Source organism: Periophthalmus magnuspinnatus, chromosome 13 (assembly GCF_009829125.3).
Source record: "Periophthalmus magnuspinnatus isolate fPerMag1 chromosome 13, fPerMag1.2.pri, whole genome shotgun sequence".
In the NCBI taxonomy this organism is placed as follows: domain Eukaryota; kingdom Metazoa; phylum Chordata; class Actinopteri; order Gobiiformes; family Gobiidae; genus Periophthalmus; species Periophthalmus magnuspinnatus.
The window spans coordinates 9083417-9100791 of record NC_047138.1 but is presented as its reverse complement, the minus strand read 5'-3'; the positions used below and the strand labels follow the sequence as shown (position 1 = coordinate 9100791).

General features: G+C 39.6%; 1 protein-coding gene across 2 annotated transcripts in view; it reads right to left on the bottom strand.

Moving 5' to 3' along the window:
* The window catches only part of sipa1l3 (signal-induced proliferation-associated 1 like 3), a 34341-nt gene that overhangs the window by 14543 nt on the left and 2423 nt on the right, over positions 1-17375 (bottom strand). The window contains exon 2 of one of the 2 annotated variants that reach the window (XM_055226146.1): positions 403-560. The exons of the other annotated variant lie outside the window; for it this stretch is intronic. The gene's annotated coding sequence lies outside the window, so the exon portion shown is untranslated. The remainder of the gene's footprint in view (positions 1-402; positions 561-17375) is intronic. 2 annotated transcript variants of the gene reach the window in all.

The following is a 17375-nucleotide window of genomic DNA, read 5'->3' as shown; positions in this document are numbered from 1 at the left end:
GTCTAAAGGTGGCAAATCGTGATAAAAGCAAGTGAAGAGAAAGAGAGTGTGGTGAGGGAGGATAAGGTGAGGTGAAGTGACGTGACAGGGGATTTCTTCCATTGAGACTAATCTCCCAAGTGCTGATGGGTCTAATATGACACACTGTAATGGAACACACAGTGAATACATACAGAACTCTGTACACTTGCAAAGTCAAAATCAGGAATAAAATAATTATAATCCACTTCTATCAGTACATCATTTCTAAAGACCACAGAGGGCGCTTATCCAAGATTCACATTTACATTTTTTAAATGACAAATATTTCAAAAACAAGTTGGATTTGTTTCAAAATTGACAAGATTTCATAATTGTATTCACTCAAATCAGAAAACCGCACAGTAAATAAAATCCCTGTACACGTGTTAAAGTAGATGTATCATGCCTTTGTTTTGTAGGCCCACGCGCACAACCAGGCCAAAGACTCCAATTCTGACAAAGTCCTTCCTCATCCGGAGCACTGTCCTGTGATCTACTCTCAGGACCAATCCCAGATTATCCAGGCCCAGCTGCAGAGGCTGCAAAAAGGCTGCATTGTGAGTCTGAGGTGCCTGATGAGAGAGCCAATGGAGCGCGCCTCAAAGTCACTGCATAGTGCTGCTTAGTAATACAGTCCTGAGCCTCTGTCAAACTATACATGGTAGAAAAAACCTAAACAAAAGGTTTATTTAGTGTTTGGTTTCTTTCTAATTTATTAGAAAAAAGAAGAATAGTTACATTTTCGATAAACTAGCGTAAACTGACGGTAATTAATGCACTGTCATAGTGACCTAGGTAAAAGACACTTCACATGCCATCTGAGTGTTCTTTCAAATGGATGTAAACATGTAAGTTGGGTCAAAAGGATGTCCGCAATAAACTGGAAAACATTTTATTAAATGTAGTACTAATCACGATGGCTCCAATGAAGCATTTTATATAGGCAGACATCACAAGGTAAAACTATGAGCCATGCCTTTTAATTACTCAGAGGGAATCTTGGCCTGAGGTATACCTCCTCATTCAAGCTTTTCTTCCCGCGCTCGCTGCGACTTGCAGCACAGAATAATGCCAGCCCTTCCCAATCACCACAAACACACAGCAAACTGCCTAATTACACCAAGACAGAGCTGGTAATGACAGAGTCAGGAGAGGATACGACTTCCACAGGAATGACTGTACTTGTCAAAATGGAGCTTATGGGTCACACCAGCAAAAGCAACATCTGCATGCTGAAGAATCTGAGTGATGATCTTACATGCAAGTAATCACAATGTATTCACTAATAAGTAAAATTGATAAATAAAAATATACCTTGATTCAGGTTCATCTAAGGTGGTCTAAATATTAAAGCTTAGATTTTTCATAAATACTTTCTATAATCGATTAGTGGTTCCATCATTGAACTGTGAAAGCTGCCGTTACTATTCTACTGCTGCTGTCGCCCTGTACATTACTCACAACCATAAAAGGAAAATTCCTGATTATTGTAAAAATTTCTTATCAGTTCTGACAAAGACATAAAAGTTTGTAGTCGTAAACAAGGGCGTGTGCAGAGCAGATGAGATGGGTTTCACGCACACTGGGTCCACTGGACTGATTTGTCTATTGCTGTGGAGACAGAGCAAAGATGCCCTGGGGCAGTCAGTGGCCTCAGCAAAGATACCCTGCATTAACACTGTATGCCTCACACAAGAAACAGGGGTCTGCACACAGGGTGCGTTAGGGCAACTCAAGAGTGTCCTCACAGGGGTCTGCACACAGGGGGCATTACAACAACTCAAGTGTGTCTGAACGGGTTTGTACACAGGAGGCATTAGAGCAAATCAAGTATGTCTACACAAGCAAAGATATGCTAGGAGAATGAGAACCAAGGGGAACATATATATTTTGGGGGTGGATTATTGACAGATACTGAAAGGTGAACTGGGGGCTGCTGACATCTTGTCTTTAGGGGGAGGCTGATTACTATCTAACAAATACAATTTTAATCAATATAATCGTTAGATGTCCACTTACTCTTCCACTGAACACACTGTGTCCAGGTCTATGACCTGAAAGGATCAATGAGGATTTGAGTGTTTTGCATTAAAGGGCCTATATTACTCTAAAAGTCCATACACCATCATTTAGATGATTTCAGCCTGGAAATTGCCTATCTCTACAAAAGGTAAAAGGTGGCTGTTAACTTGAAAACTACAAGCATTTTGAGCTTTGAAGATGTAAACAAATAAATAATAAAGGGTTACTCAAACATGTGTGAATGAAACAAAACTCCAGATATGTTTTTGATGAGATGAGGTAATATTCTAACGTGGCTTAAAGCTCACAAGAGTCAGTTTTGTGTAATATAGGACCTTTAAAGTAACCATCTGCTGTATCAGTTCGTTTTGAGGCAGTAGTTTCATTCAGCTGCACTGGGACTCAAATTAGATTGCAAGTGAAAACTTCACAACTTTTGCTGCAGTAGAGGCTCCATTTAAGAGATTACTGTATACAGCTACTCAGAATGGTTGTACTGTGTTAAAAGTATGGGGTACCACAATGTAAACAGAAAAAGTCATAACAATTTCATTGAAGACCTCCTGAGTGCATGTAAATGCCAGACTTTTCAAAAAAGACATCCACTGAAGCGGTGCGTAAAGTAACCAGACAAAACAATGATTGCACAGATAAAACTGATTAGGCACCAATTCCACTATCTACTGATAAAAAACACATTTGTGACAAAAAAGGTTATATTAAGTATGATACTGTGAGAGTTTAATTTGCATATTATCCTTGAATGATACTGGATATCATAATAAGCTCTGTACTTTGGAGGAGTGTACCCCCTGCAGAGGGGGTGGGCTGCACCATTCACTCACACAGACTGGCACACTTGATTTCTTTTAGGTCGTTTTCACACTTATTAGTGGCTCTGCGGCGCGACCCTAGTGCACACTAGGTGTAGTTTTGTTTATTTTTGTGTCGGTCTTGTTCACATACACCGCGCATCATTCACCCCAAACACCATGAGTGAGGCCATCAGCGCAGAACGCGCTTCAAGCAGACCAAATATACATGCACGCGCTTGCTTCTGCTATACATGATAATCTTTTCTTTCCCCTGTGACTAATTACACCGTGAGAACTGTACGCGCTGGTGGCGGAGAAGAAAAAGCTTTTTGAACGACACAGACAGACCCACTCTCCCCTGTGCAGACAAAGGCAGGAGGAGACTGTCGCTGATATTAAGTTGATCCAAATTGCCTTGTCAGACGAACATGTGAAACAGCAGCTCTGCGGCGCCCATTCATACAACTATATACGATCCCAGTGCTTTTTTTTTTTATCCAATTCCAAGCACTTTTACTTGCACTGCGGACTGCATAGGTCGGCCCGAGTTTGGCCGTGTTCACACCGCACTTGCCTCGCTCCAAAGTGCGAGTGGAGCCGCTCCGAGACCACTTACTTCAAGCGCGCTCGGAGCGCTTTTAATGCGGTCCAGAATGTGACTGTTGGGTTCACAGTGGCCCAAGTGCACAGCACTCGGAGCAAATGCTTTTTCACGTCGATCTAGCTAGTGCCAGTGTGAAAACAACCTAAGCTAATATAAAACACAGGTACTGCATTTAAATGGTAAGCAAATTTATGACTTTTAATCTTCCCTTCTCAAATCCTCAGAATAATTACTCGCTTGAAAACTGTATACAAAATAAAATTATGCATAAAACTGCACCACCACATATGGTCAATAGACCAAACCTCTTAGAAATGCTCCTGAGCTATGGATGGCTATGCTGCTGCAGGTTCCCATAGAAACGGGAAGGTGCGCCAACAAAAGACACAGGATGTAGGCGGTGGGCCACAGTCAATCAGGACCCAGCACCTGAGAGCAGAGCTGTAAATAATACCAAACAAGGCACATCGCGGCAGCATCCACCACTTACTGTGCAGACACACTGCTGCACAATGCACAGGCTCTCTGTTCTTAAACCACATTATACTGAAATATCCTGTACAGTTGTTAATTATTATCGAAAGATCAGGAAAAACAAACAAAACCGTAACCTTGAATCCTCCATGGTGGCTGACCACAGTTTGTATCCAATTAACTGATTGGGTCTAATGTAGTCTGACTATGAATGACCATACGCTAAAGGCATCATAGCATTACTCTGATTAAACTCACAGCAAAAAGGGTCTGTGCCGAGTATGCACGTTTCTCCCGGTGTCTGGGTGAGGTTCCCCCAGGCACTCCCGTACTTAGTGCTAAGTACCGTAACCTATGAGAAATTTATATGGTTACTAGCCAGGCGACAAAAAGATCATCTGGGATTACCTGGAATTAGGTGACTCTATACAAAAGATGAGTCATCTACTTTCAATTGTTATGACAACAATTAACAATCTGCAAAAGTCTTTCCTGGGTCAGCATTTTCTCGTAGGAGCATTTTTATTTGGTCTTGATGAACTAAAATATAAAACATAATTGTCAATACAAAGAATTCTCCCATGTCACCCCAAGTCATTGGGGTCAGTGTCAATGACAGGTGACTCATCTTTGTTCACAACTGTTAGTCCCTGACTAATCATCGAGGTGTTGAATGAAAAGGTCCAGCTAATGGAGCGACACATTTTTTCTTCTAATATGCTTATTTGATCGATTTTAACTTTAAAACTAATTCTAGTTTATTCATTATCGTATTATTTCATTTATTCATTCAAAGACGTTTTGTGTTTTGTGAATGCAAACTCTGAGATTAAACGCAGATTGCGGGATCACGTGTGAGGTATAATTTGATCAAAAACAGATATTAACTTTATATATTAATAGAAATATTAAGATGTGCAATTAATCAAACATGATTCAACTGATCAAATCTGATTTGCTTGGGGCACTTTAACAGACAGGTCTACAAATATGTTTGGAGCACATTTCAGACTTGAGAAGAAAAAAAAAAGCAACTGGAAAGCACTCATTTGTGTAAGCTGTTGTAAAAGATCTATTATAACTAGGCTATAAGAAATAAAATCTAACTGAAAAATAATCATTATAATTATTGTAACTGTTGTTATTATTAATAGCTTTGCCCTATCTCCTAGCCCCATCCATAGCATACATAAGGGTTAGTAAACTGACACAGTTAGGAAAGACACTGTCATCTATGCGAGCCAGAGCTCCCTGTAACTTTATCGGGACAATGACAGACTAACAAGTCTAAATGATGAGATCTTAAGCGAGCGACTGCAGCGGGAGAGGAGTGCCAAAGAGCTGGAGACAGGCCATGGCTCTGTTCAACACATTACAGACCACTATAAATAGAACAGGACAGATTAGCTCAGGACTTTATTGATCCAGTGCGACAAGGAAAGTCCAGTCTAAATAATGATAATGATCAGTGTGAAACTACGGTGTATATTAATTTTTGTTATTGAAGGCCATTAACTACAAATCTTCATTCTGTTCATAGCCTGCTCAGGAGTGATCAGCTTTTACAAGTACAAGTTATCAGTATAATGCAATTAATAAATTATTAAATATTAAAAATAAAGTTGGGATCTGTAAACATTTGAGGATGAAATGTTTAAGAATATGGCCTGGTGTGTAAATTTTAAACTTTAAAAAATGTTTAATATAATAACAAAAATTACTATTTTCCATAGCAGCAGCCTTACAAATATGAGCTGTTAACATTGCCTGGTCTGACAGTGGGCATGGTGCTTGGTGACATTACACCTTTAAAAGCAGATGACAGATAGTAGCTGCGTGAACTGTTTTTAACTTGTCCCATAAATGTCTCTGCTAAACACTACACAGTACACCCACAATGCCTCTGGAGCAATGGGGTCATCACACAAAGAGGGGCCTCAGCTCTTACCCGACCCACCTCACATGGACTTGGTCTTTTTTCCACTTTTCTTGTTTCAATAGTGCCATTGAAAACCAACTCCCAGAGGACTGGGTTGGTTTTCAGTGACAAACTTTGCAATGGACTCCAAACTGACATACGTTACGTTGCCATAGACAGTGCAGTAAACTCAGGATTTTACATAAAGAGGAATGACATTACGGTAGTTCTTCTCTGGTGTTGGGAAGCTGCCTGGGCCCAGCATGTGCCGCTTGGCTCAGATCAGACAGATACTGAGAGATACAGCAGTCAAATCAAAACAGAAGATTTCCGGGCGGCGCCTCTAATGTTGGTGAAATCCTAAAAGCTCCTGGGGATTTTTTTCAGGCCAGTTGCATCAAGTCACTAAACAAAAACATGTTATTACTGAAAGAGGAACATTGAAAATATGAAGTGAATCATTTGTTACTTTCACTATTAAATTTATGAAAACCCTTTATGTGCACTGTATGATACGTTTACATGATATAATCACATGTGTTCTCCAATACAAAGAAAAATAACTAATTATTACTCTATTTAAGTACAAACATTTTGTGAAACATCTATTCGCAAGTGTCACAAAACATTCCTAGTAAAATATATTAGGTTAGACTTTTTCTACAGATTTGAAAGAATAGAAGTAATCGATTCACATAAGTGATTGAAATGCATTATAATCGTAATTTATGATTATATTTGTGCCATAATCAAGTAGAGCTACAACAGGCCTTACTTGAGGAGGACAGGTAGATATGTACCATGTGCCATCACAACCTTTTAGGTTCAAAGTGGAGCTGGAAGGTGCCCTCAGCATGAGGGGGCATAGAGGAGGGTTGGGGATGGGGGGGCGTACAGGGGGTGTGCACGCCGCTCACTCCTGTCACATGTTTATCACAGACTCACAAGAGTCAAGGCCTGAGCCTGGAGGCAATAAATGAGGGCAGCACAAACAAGAGCAGACGTAAAGGGCAAGTTCAAAAACAAGACATAAATCAGGCACAATATCACAAGACTTGCTTGGTGAAACATTTTATTATTGTGTAGTTAGTATGTAATTTAATAATACTTATTAAATAAAACATCACAGGCTCATTGTTTTGACTGTGTGCCCATTCGACTCTTTTTGCCCATGGACAGAAGGTATACATTTGTATTTGTATGTGTCACTGACTTTGTTAGTAAAATGTATTGTTGTGTTAAATTAACTATATTCCAGAATTTTAGAAACAAATAATTTGGAGTTTGCTGTGGTCAAAAGACCAGAGTTACAAGGCTTATGCCACTTCTATATGCCACTTCTATATGCCACTTCTATATGCCACTTCTATATGCCACTTCTATATGCCACTTCTATATGCCACTTCTATATGCCACTTCTATATGCCACTTCTATATGCCACTTCTATATGCCACTTCTATATGCCACTGGGACGAGAGAGGAGCTGGAGGTTTGGAGGAAATTAGAAACACATCCACCACTCCCTGGTTCCTCCCTCAGCCATGGCTCAGCCAACCACTACAGTGAGCTTGTAAAGTCTGAGCTCCCCACATCGTATATTTAGACTTACCAGCCCAGAGTTGGTAGAAAAGCACTAGACTAGAAGAAAAGGAGCAAAAAAGTCCACAGTAAATGTATGTAAACGTCACACTTTCAAACACTGCTCCAGCGGTCAGGTGGAGGGAGATACAGTACAAGATTCCCTTTAAGCCAAAGAAAATGAAATGTGAACAAATACAAGGGAGCCAAAGAAGAGGCATGTAAAGTATGGAAGGCTCGGGGAAACCCTAAAGTATGAGCTCCAATATTTCCACAGCAGTTTGCTGACTGTCTGCTTTGCCTTGCTCCACCTTGGCCTAGTGTTATTTAATAGTAAGTATTTTATATATGATAAGATGATTACAATCATGGTGGATTGAAGTAAACAACAAGGGTAAGTGGCCTCAGACATCAGAGAAAGCCAAAGTAATCACAGTGGCTCTCATTTTAATCTCAGTGAAACCACAGACTGTTAATCTTCAAGTTTGACTCATGCCTCAGTGTGTTAAACCATGTACACTGCAAATCACTATTCAAAGTATGTTCAGGCATACTCCAAAAAAATTATGTCCAACATTTCACTCACATGAATAGATTCAAACCATTCAACGCCAAGTCCAAATAAAGGTGCATGCAGTTGAAAACTTGGCTAACAGGAAATACTACTTCATGCAGAAGCCTGTACAATAGTAATGACTGTGCAACCATGACATTTGTTTCACTGATTCACACACCTCCAGCAGAAAGCACACTCAGTGTGGGCCTACATCGCAACACAAAACAGAAAACATGGGGTCTGAGGTCTAGAGGAAACATTTAACATTATAATAAATGTACAGTTCATCATGTCAGTGTGTGTACACAATCTACTGACGTTTACACACAGAGCGGTGTGGTGGAGCTCAAGTGAAACTAAAGCATACTTTAGTTCAGGTGTTTCTTATGCACTCACCAGGAGGAGAGATGAGCAATATAAGAACACTGGTGGGCGCTGGATGCATGCAAAAGATGTGCTCTCACTTCCATGTTATAAATCATCACAGGTTTATCAGCCATAATTTTTCACGTACGCGTGCACACACGCACACACACACACACAATGGCAATGTAATCACACCACTTGAGTTTACAGAAGTCATTCATGTTTGTTCCTATGAAACTGCCATTTGATTTGCAGCAGATGGAAAAGGTCACAGAAGGCAGATGTTGACTGGTTTATACAGGCTCACTTTCAAACAGGCTGCAACCACCTGCACCTTAAGTGACTGATACAGGATTACATACAGTAATTATGGACCAGGCAGCTGTGCATATAACCACCAACGACTGTAAATAACCTTTTATGGAGCTATAGCAGTGTAGCACATAGCATACAGATAATGTAGACTAAAATGATCAATGAACAGAGTGCAGAAATGTGTATTGAGCACCAAATTGAGTGTGTCCAGGTTTAGTTTAGTGGGCAGGTGTGAGGCATGGACATTAGAAGTGTCTACGTCACTCACGGTGCAGATGGTTCAAAGTGTAGAAGACTGTGGGGCCATCTGTTTACCCGGCCCGGCCCTGCTTCATGTCACTGCAGCTCTGCTCATGGACAGAACTCACATTTAAATGTGTTTGCATTCACCGGGCCACTGAGGAGCAAAGCATGCAGATTTAAGAGATTTTGTATATTTGGGGTATAGTAAAAAAAAAATGTGTATACTGTAAACACGACTTTACAAAATGGGGGAAAAAAAATCAATGACCACTACAACAGCCTTTAGCCTTTCTGCAACTACACATTGTTTTTTCCACAATGTAATGCAAAGTACATAGTAAGTTCAAATAATGTCACTTAGCATTTGTGAGTAATCAGTATCCTAAAGAAGACAAGATGCTTATGCCAAGAGACTGTACAGTTGTCTGAAAACATGTACACACTACAGGCTGCAGAAGTTGATTGCTGGTGAGCAGTTTAAGAGTTGCCATCATATGTGATCATATGTGATCTTACAAGCTCTACACAGTAGGCCTCTACTTGATCTCTCCTCAGACAGTTGTGTCATTCACTGTAGAAATCAGCCATTGTTAATAAACCTCATTGTCTGTTCTCCTCTTAACGGGTGGTGGGGGTGGGGATTTCCCACAGCCGACGTTTGTGAAGACAAACAATGTCAGGAGATACAGAGGGTGAATAAAACCAGTTTTCTGAACGACAAGGTCAAACAAGATAGCTATCATAAGAGTTTAACACAAAAAAGGTGTGATTCATTTGGTCAAAGGAGCTTTAAAATGCAGAAATAACACTGACCCCAATTGTAGCATGAAGAGGGGGAGCAGACGTAAAGCTATAAAGACAGCTCCACTATCCACAACACACCCCCACCTCTGAGTCAGCCATGCCCTATTTGCCCCTACATTACATCAACAAGCTACATTCAAACTGTAGGAAACATAAAAGAAATGCTGGTGAAGTAAAATACTTGAAAATGCAACAAAACCATTATTATATCACCAACCAAAAAATACTGCAAAATTGTGGTCTACAAACATTTAAACGACTACATAGTAAGAGCTTTGTTCTTTTCATAGCAGTGTTAATGGTCTATCCAAGTTAGCCATGCATGTGAGGACGGCCCGCACATGAAGAATGCGAGGAACGTAGCACTAGGAGCCTGTTTTATTAAGAGGCAGCGGTCGGCAGTGTGTGGGGGACTGACTGCTGATGCTGCCTGTGAGCTAAAGAGGAGCTCAAAGTGGAGGCAAGCTGGACCCCTGGGGCAGAGGCCAGATATCCACAGCACTGGAGCAGTCTGAGAGGGGTGGATAAACAGGCCTGCAGGCAGACAAGGCTGCAGCCAACCAGGAAACCCACTACAGAGCTGGGCTACTCCTCACAGTTCTGATCAGGAAACTCCCAGAAATTAAACAGAAACATGAACAAAAAGATAGAAATCTGGAAAGTAAGACAGCTGCATAGAACCCTCAGACTGAACTACTGGGGGATTAAAAGCACAAGCTCACTGTTTTGGCAAAGACTCAGTATGGTGTGGTAAGTGGGTTAAGACGCACCCCATCTCTAATCGTTCCCCCACTCCCCTCTTCTGCCTTTAGCTGCCAAACCCAGCTGAGGATTTCCACAACAGAAAGTCCAATAGAAGTGAGCAGAGGCCATCAGAGCACATCAAAATGATCAGGACAGTACAATGTATCACAAATGGATCAAATATTCGATTGCAAAATGTAAAGGCAGTCATTATTTATGTAATGAACTCAGCAATATGTATGCATGTAAGTCTATGTGATACTTGTGTTTTAGTTTAGCATTTCATATCTCAGTGTTTAAAATGTGCAGTGTGAACTCAATCCTGATTTGAAAAGATAAAAGGCAATTCTAATGAGAATCACAATACTCAAATTAGACTGTTACGGCTGCGCGATTTTGGGTCTACGAGTCCAACTTCACCAACTGTAAAAAGCATCCACTATTATTCCTGCCTCCATGGCTCTCTTTAGTCTTTGCATGAAGGGGACACCAGTGCACCAGGCCCTCACCCACTTCTCACACAATGTCCCAAGCCAACAGTGCCGTAACTTGAGGCACGATTAAACCGTAGCATTGAGTGGAGCAGGCCCTGGAGAGAGCAGCCACTGTTTGTCTGCAGGACTGAGAGCAGGGAGAGCAAACACAGTACAGTAGGTCCATTGAGACTCCAATAAAACAGAGCAGCAAAAAGCACTATACAAACCAGCCGTGTGAGAAAGAAGGAAGAATGCTCGTTGAGTGAGGGGAACAGGGCCAGAGCAAATAACACCAGTCGCACATTTTTCAAAAGGCCACTGCCAACTTAGCGCTCTGTACCCGAATGCACCAAGATCATGTGGAGTTCAGTCAAGGCTTGCACAATTTACAATTGCCTTTAATTCTTCAAAATCAAGAGTCATTTACAGTCGGTGTTCAAACAAGTCCAGGAGGATTAACGGTATAATAACATATTGACAGATATGAACTGCAAAACAAATTCAAGAATAAAATGTTTTTACAGTGTGTTTGTGGAGGTCCAAACTGCAGGACATTTTATTATCAAATAAATGTATCCTTTGCTACAGCAGTTTCAATTCAATCGTAATTAATTTTGCAGCCTCTTCAGTCTCTGCTAGCTGAGGCATTTATAACCATCAAAACTTGGTTATTATCTTGAAGAGTTGTTAGTAAGACGTTAAGACTGAGTCTTAACGTCTTAGATTTGAGTGGTACTACACTTTAGTCTGAGTACAGCAGCAGCTTAGTGATGGTGAAGTCCACAGAGGACAAACCTGAGCCACATAAGGGCAGCTGGTGAGCACAGGTGAACAGCCTATTCACCAGACGTTATAGAGAGGGGTTTGTCTTCACTCAAAGAGGATTACAGCAGCAAGGTGTGGTCCCTTTAGCCAATAGACGCATTGTACCCTATGCAAAGAGCCATTTGAGCGTTCAATAGAGACACGGGATCTGAATGGCAGCAATCTTCGCGTCTAGAGGTCAAATCCACACCGTTTTTCTTTCTGGAAATAGAATATGGGTCACATTTTACATGCAGTTGTTGATTTACAAGTCACATGATCAGTGACACTGTGCTTTACTCGTGTTGTAAGATCAGCCTCTCAAAACTATCTTAGGCATCTGGCTTGACACCGGCCGGCGTCCTGTGGTGGAATTTGGCTCGTAAAAACAACTGAAGAGGTGTGTCTGTTGGAGCAGCGTCAAATTCAGCTTCAGAGGGACTGCAACAACACATCACCGTGTTTGTATAGACATGGCAAACATGTCACATCACCTCTATGTTTCTTTTTAGGACAAAGCACTTTCACAATAAACTGGATTTGGGGCACATTTAGTCTCACTTCCTTCTGAATATACTGAATTTTATTATCAGGTAATTTGTTTACACACTAAGATGTTTGATTAATAAGTAAAGATGAATTAGAAACCACAGAAATTAGTTTCAGTGTTACTTCAGAGGGTGAGCTAACCATTGTTTTGCTCATTTTTGCCTCTGAAATGAGCAAAACAGTGGCTGAACATAATCTTATAAAAAAGTACGATTATGTTCACATTATCAATGATTCAGCATTAACATTTGAAATAATAATATGAACTGATAATACTAATACAAGAATGAGATACATTTCACAGCATATTTGTAGAGGTCTAAATTACAGTTAGAAGATATTTCTAAAAAAGACAGAAATTCTATCATCTAAATAACTGCAGCCTTTGTCATAAGTTAATTGTGCCAACACAAAATTGTGAATTTGAACGCAATATATTGTGTTGTCCTTGAGCCAAGACGTGTGTCCATAGTGCTTTGTAAAAAGACAGCTTGACACAGTGACATAATGTCTTTCTGTCTTGTGCTGAAACTAAGCAAAAATGTCAAGGGTCAATTGAGTGAGTGTCGAGGGCATGAGGTATTTAAAAAACAAGGGTTAAAACAAATGTAAAACAGCACTGTATTTCAGCTATTGGAGTAAATGTGTGGAAGATGAAGATATCAAAGATTATAGAAATTTGAGCAGTTTCAAAAGTTTGTATAAAAAGAAAATTATAACTTCATACAGTGATGCTGAATGCTGAATTATGTTATTTTTCTTTTTTCCTTCTCTTTACTGTGTACATTGTGAATGCAAGACAGAAATGTCTGGAAAAAATAAAACATAAAGTCATAAATCATAAGTCATAAGTGTCCTTCACAGCACACACCTGGAGCAGCAGGTAAACAAATGTCCACTGTGAGACAGGCCTCTACTTTGACAATGTTTAAATCCAGGCTCAAAACAGTTCTGTTTAGCTGTGCATACGACTGAAAGGTTTTTATTCTGCACTTTTGAACAAGGCAGGGGGACTCACTTCTGTTTTATTCACTGGCCTAACTGGGAGAGCCATTGCTTTTATCAGGGCTTCATTTTATTTTATACTGTCAGGTAAATCTCTCAATAAACCCCCTAAAACATCATTGACTAAAGCTCGTTGAGAAAGTGCTGAACAAAAAGGGAGGATGAATCAGTAAAGAGAGGAAATGAGAGGAGGAAGATGAGCCCAAACATGAGGCGGTTTCTTGTAACAGAGCTCTCCCTCCCGGCACTGCCCTAACTGCTCCTCTCTCTAACTTATCAGGTTATCCCTCGAACCCTCTCCCACGATGATAAGAGGCGTAACTGTTGTGTTAAGAAACACCCAAACTTCAGCTGCCTCCCTCTACAGACATCTCCACAGGGACAGTTCACAGGGATGTCCACGCTGCTGTGCACAAGTAAACATTCCCGTGGATAAACTTTTCAACACTCTTCCAATATAGAAGACAATAGGATATTAGCCTGTCCTCCTGGTACAGTACAACTGGAGAGGTCTCTCATTCCTCGAGGGCTGTCAAAAAGTATCAAAACTAGATACTCAATTTGCAGTATTAATACTGAAAAAAACCCACGAAGATATTAAAAGGTGATGTACAAGAGTTTTAACATCTTAAAAACATGAAAAACTAAACTAGTTTATTTTAAATAGTTTACGGCAGTCTAAAGTTATTTCTCACTTCTGTTATGCATTTATAGCATCCTAGTTATTCCCCACCATTGAATTATAAGTCCTTTCATAACGTTCAAATGACAGAGTAGGGTTTTGTTTATGCTGGCAGCACACAGGGGTCTAATTTTTTACTCTAAGAGCGATTTTTAGAATCTGTACAAATTTTACTCTATTACATGACAAAAATTTGGTACAGTTCCTTTAAGATGAGATAATAAAAACAGACAATTAACATAAAAATAATATTAGTTTTATTAATATTAACATCATGGTATTGCAATCGAGTTTCAAACCTTTTCCTCAAAAAGCATTACCTGGCCAGACAGATCCACATGCTTTGACAAAACCTTACAAAGACTGTCTCCCTGATTCCAAATGTGTGATAGACAAGAGATTACCCAATCAGAGAGAGGCATGCTTCACTCCGGTAAAAACAAACCTGGCAGCCTGAGAAACAGCGGATTTCAGCAGAATCAACAATTAAAGGACAACGCTGTTATTTATCTCATTAGCTCATTTATCTCAAAGAAGTTATAGATTTTGCTATGAATGGTAGAATTTTGCGCAAGGATGTTTTCTGCATTTGAAAGATGCGTGATACAAATGAGCAGCTGTGGTCGGACCGTCCTATATTTGGACATGGCTTTTTCATGCTCTATGGTCTGATTCCAGACTGTTCTGGATTCTATAAGAATGTAGAAGAGACTGACTGGTTAGGCAACAAAAAACAAATACTAAAATCAAGTTTGAAATTTTAGTATCATGACAACACTACTTTCCATTGCAAAAGTGAAATAGCATGTGGTATCAGAGCAGTTTTATTACTCATTTAGGCCCTTTATTCGCCAGTATACTGAGTGCAGAGATAACAGGGCTGTCTTAGGTTGATAAGAGTGAGGAATTAGATTTAGCTTATGACTGGACTAAATATAGACATTTTATATTAAACCTAATTTGAGAGAGGAGATTGTATAGTCCAATGGAAATTGTACTCATAAAATTAAAGAAACCACTGTACTTTATATAACTGCCAATGGTTTCAAAATTATAGGTTCATTAATTATAACCAAGCAAATTCAGCTTTCACTATTATTTCACCAACAATGTTCAAAAATCTAAAAAAAAAAAAATGCATAAAACAACGCACAGCTCACATTTTTATGTCAGGTCATATCCAGTCCTATATCACAATGAACATTACCTTTGAGATTTGACCACGAAGTCATAAAACACACTCTAATCTGTGTTGCATTTTTCCAGCATCAAGTATGTAATAGCATTGCTGATATTCCTTTTGTGTGATTCCTGGTGCCCCCACTCATGGCCACCATTGCACGCATCCTCCATAGCTCAGCCACTTCCTGTTCTAACATCAGGCGGGAATGCTCCAAATAAAACACAGATGGACTTTAACAAGCCGTCAGAACAACAAGGAAGCTTTTATTGCTCTAGGAAGATACAATGAAGTGACTATACACGCATTACTCAAATCTCATTGGCGCATTTGACGTAGAGGGGAAGATGAAGATAAAAGCTATTGTACAAGAGTGATTCAGTGCGTGAGTCAGAAACAAGCCTTGAATACTTTCTCATTTACACAGAAAAGTAGTTTAAGCAGTGCTGCCTTAGTCACTTTAAGATCCTGCTGGAAGGTAATTTACACCATCTGACACAACATCATGGCCACTGGCAGGTGGAGGGAACAGGCCTATAGTTTCTTCAGACATTATCATTATACAAATAACAATTTTGCTACTTTAGCTTTTACAATGTTAACATGTCATAATATTAAAATGTCAAACTCAATTTTGATACTCAGGAAAAGGCTCATGAAAAACTGTAGATTACTCTAGATTAGATACTTTTTAAAATTCTTTTTATGAGCGGAAGACCAAGCCCCTGTATCATTCACAGCAGAATTGAATTATTATTTCAGATCAGACCATATTTTGCTATTAATTGGCGTAATAATTGATATCACAATGAAGTATCCAATGATATCCTCTTTGAGGAAGTGTGCCTTTAGCATGCAAGTTGTTGTAAGCATTACAGTAATGGCAAAACTTCACTCTGGCCTCAGGAAGTTGTGAAGTGCACCTATAAACTTATTGCAATAAATCATTTGGATGCTGGAAATGTGTTAGGAAATTGAGGAATAACTTTAAACTGTTAAACAGTTTTTCATGTTTTTGGAAGATAAAATAAGACAAAAAAGAGACAAGACAAAAGGCACAGCGTCTTTAACAGCATACACTAAACACATGTAATATTGTGATACATTAATGATGAGGCTCAGACAGTTAACATGAGCATATGATCTAACAGGTGTGTAATGGCTGGGCCTCAGTGGAAGTGGGACAGCCAAGGTCAATGGTCATCTCTCCATAAAAACAGATGGAGACAGAATCAGCTGTTTGTCCAGGGCTTCCGTGCAGGATTTCCTCTTTCCAGGACATTTTGGTCATGTAGCCACACACAACAGGCCTCACTGTGCACAGACAGAGCACCTGCCGGCAGAGGCCAGTGAACTCAAAAAATCTGTATTGGTGCATCGCTATATGTTTCAGTTTCGATGCCGATATTGATATTAAGGCTTTAAGTATTGGCTGATACCCGATATCAGTCATTATATATCTATTTTAAATTTATTTCCTTTAAACACAAACAGGATAAGATAAACTTCAGTGACAACAGAACAGCTATGTAAAAATATACGTCTAATATTATAAGACATTTTTGGCTAACACTGGCCAGTAAATCGTCTCTACATTAATTAATAAGCCAAAATGTAAGCTGATATCCGATCCACCCAAATTTTCAACATTGGTGCTGATATTTAATACCAGTATCATATTGGTGCATCTCTATATATGACAGAGGCAGACACAAGATCATGAATGTTAACATGCAAAGAAGGAAAGAAATAAAATTACGTTCACTGTTATCTGAGCTTGGTATAGGTAGGATTTTTCTGGAATACAGTAGTGTAACAATAATTTATTTTGTTATTTTGTCTGTACTATTGAACTTGATAACAAACAACAAAGTAGCCTTTTAAGCTGTTAAAAAAATGTGCATAGCGACTGTACGTCTCAGGCACACATTAGCGGGGGCATTACAAAGCAGGAGTGATAAGCACTCTTACTGTTATGGAGATAGGTTCATTTGGTAGTGTGGGCTCTCTCCATCACCGCAGTGCAGGCTGCAGTCACCATCCCAGAGCAATACTTTTGGTTTTCTGCTTCTATGTTTGTTGCACTTTGTTTTACTTTTTCCTTGCATTTATTCCTTTCACTTTTAAGCAAACTATCATCTTAAATTAATAGTTATACATTGAACTGAATGTCAAAATCTTGTCCAAAAGGTCTGGTAAGTGCATTGTGGTCAAGATG